The sequence below is a fragment of the Pinus tabuliformis genome, chromosome 5_2 (assembly GCF_031772625.1).
Source record: "Pinus tabuliformis cultivar Carrire ecotype Pingquan chromosome 5_2, CPIR1, whole genome shotgun sequence".
NCBI lineage: Eukaryota > Viridiplantae > Streptophyta > Pinopsida > Pinales > Pinaceae > Pinus > Pinus tabuliformis.
Genome location: NC_142306.1, coordinates 617,474,687 through 617,477,693, shown reverse-complemented (window position 1 = coordinate 617,477,693; position 3,007 = coordinate 617,474,687).

Genomic DNA, 3,007 nt, shown 5'->3' with positions numbered 1-3,007 from the left:
TTTAGGAATAATAATAAATATAGGTTTTTAATAAATATGTAGATTTAATGACCATTATATTTAAAACAATAAATTTATTGTATTATTCAATTAACTAATTAATATGTCTCTATTAGTAATAAAATTATTAGTTTGACTTTGATCATCAGGTCAAAATTAGCCGTTGCAATATAGCCGTTGGAGTCTCTGCACACTCTATTTAATCAAGCTAAGCCAGATTAGTTCTTCAACTTGTCCTGACGATGAACCACACTGGTTAGTTCGAAACGCGTCGACATAAGATTGATTATGTGATTTTGCCGAAGATTACTAAACAATGTTATGGATCACAAAAGTCTAAATTCCTTATTAAAAATATACTTCCAAAACTTTATTGTAAAACTATTTTACAATCTTAAAAATTATTATTTATAGTTATATGACTATAACTATCCTTTAAAAAAATTGTTAAATTAAAAAATAAATAAATCCAAAACTTTCCCATGCTTACACTACATTGTAAAATGAGAGTTCAATGCTTGGTGACCCTAAGTGAGGGAGATAATGGGGGTTGACACAAAACTCATCTTAGGTTAGACTTGTCTTTGGTTGTCACACATGAAGAGAGGATACGAGGTGCAGAAAGAGAGAAAATATAATGGATGGGTAAGTTTTGTAATCAAGACGAACATATAAGGGGATGTAGTGGAAACGGTAGAGCGCTCGCTTTGCTTGTGAGAGATACGGGGTTCGATACCCCGCATCTCCATTATACTTCTATTTTGCACGTCGATTCTCTTAGGCGAAGAGGTAATAGAGGTAATTTTTACGATGTGAATGCCCATTAATAGAGAACCAGAGGTTTTCAAATGATGGACCAAATTCAATCATGTGACATATTTTGCACGTCGATTCTCTTAGGCGAAGAGGTAATAGAGGTAATTTTTACGATGTGAATGCCCATTAATAGAGAACCAGAGGTTTTCAAATGATGGACCAAATTCAATCATGTGACATATTTTGCACGTCGATTCTCTTAGGCGAAGAGGTAATAGAGGTAATTTTTACGATGTGAATGCCCATTAATAGAGAACCAGAGGTTTTCAAATGATGGACCAAATTCAATCATGTGACATAGAAAACAATAGAGGCTTGTTTGAAATCCCATGAGCCATAAAAAGTCAATCATGTGACATAGAAAACAGTGGAGGCTTATTTGAAATCATAAAAGCGATTTATGAAGTTTCTTTTTTCTATATAGTTATTTTAGACCCCTGAAGGGGTTAACCAGCTGACTTGACTATTCAAAACTTTCATGGTTCTTTCTGGTTCTGTCATCAAAAGCACTCATCTTTCTTAAAAAGCCTTAAATGGCCCAAATTAAAAAGAACTGGTAAAACCCCATGAGCCATAAAAAGTCAATCATGTGACATAGAAAACAGTAGAGGCTTATTTGAAATCATAAAGCGATTTATGAAGTTTCATTTTTCCACATAGTTATTTTAGACCCCTGAAGGCGTTAACCAGTTGACTTGACTGTCAGAGCTTAATGTTGATGGACCCAACGAGAATTGAATTCACACCTTATGATAGAAAACCAAAAACTTGACTAAAACTTCAGTAAATTAAATTACTCATCAAAACTATCACCCAAATTATGTAACCTCCTCTTTTCAATCTAAAGGATGATGATGATTCATCCCTAGAATACCTCTCGTTGGGATTCAACCCACTGCAAGATGTATCCTCTCATTTCTCTTTAATTTCCCATAATGAACTAGATGTGGTGATGTTCAACAACAATTTAGGCAAAGTGTATTGACGAACATTCATGAAACGGGAATCATTTTGTGTGTGGTTACTTTTTAATAGAATTCAATTTGGAAGAAATTTTAAGAAACAATTTAGTTGTATAAGTTGTTTGATTCAAATTCAAGTGTTTAATTATGAGCAACTTTTCTTCAAATGTTATAAATTCTATTAGTATGACCGCCATGACCGCCCACTTTGTATGAGATTTAAAAAACTTTCAATTATAATGAGAAATTCGTTCAATCCAATAATTAATTTGAGCATTGCTACAACATGTAATATAAGATGAATGAAAAATAAAAATCAATTTTAGTAATCCAATGAACCTAATAAGTAATATTTATTAATATAACATACATATTTGAGGTAATATACATTCATGATCTAGAAAAGTAAGATGTGGAAAAGGAGGATGGTGAGATAGGTGATCTTATGTTACCTTCTTTGAATTTGAGCATTGTTGCAACATGTATTATAAGATGAATGAAAATCAAAAATCAATTTTATTAATCTATTGAGCCTAATAGGTAACAACTATCAATACAACATACATATTTGAGGTAATAGACATTCATGATCTAGAAAAGTAAGATATAGAAAAAGAGGATGGTGAGATAGGCGACCCTATGTTACCTCCTTTGAATTTGAGCATTGCTCCATGCAGATTGGAACTAAACATAAAATTAGTTATTCACCTAGGATCATCTCAAATTAAGTAGTGGAGGAGGTGGTTACACATGATTAGTTAACCATCCTTACTTTGGACACTATTGTAACAATATCTAGATCATTTGAACTAGAAAAGTCAAGCATTGTGACTAAGATCGTACAACGTTAGCTTGGGAAAATAAGGACATTGAAGATGGATAGAAGCAACAAAGAAGGAGCACTAACAAGGGAAAAGAGAGGAATAAATTATACAAAACAAAGTGTTAAGATCAAAATACACATTGCAGTGCCTTTGCCTCAAGGGTGAAATCAAAATCAGGTAAGCCATTAAATTAATTTTCTAGAACTGGAGTGGTTTAGAAAGTAGAATGAAATAAGATCATTTTAAGGTCTCTGATCGAAATAGAAAAGGAAACATTTGAGTGCTTTAGATGCATTATTAGTCATCTAATTGAGATAAACAACAAATTTAACAAAGTGTGACTATTGTGTTTTGCATTGCAATCCCTAATTCAACCATCATATTTAGGCTAAAGGGGACTAAATG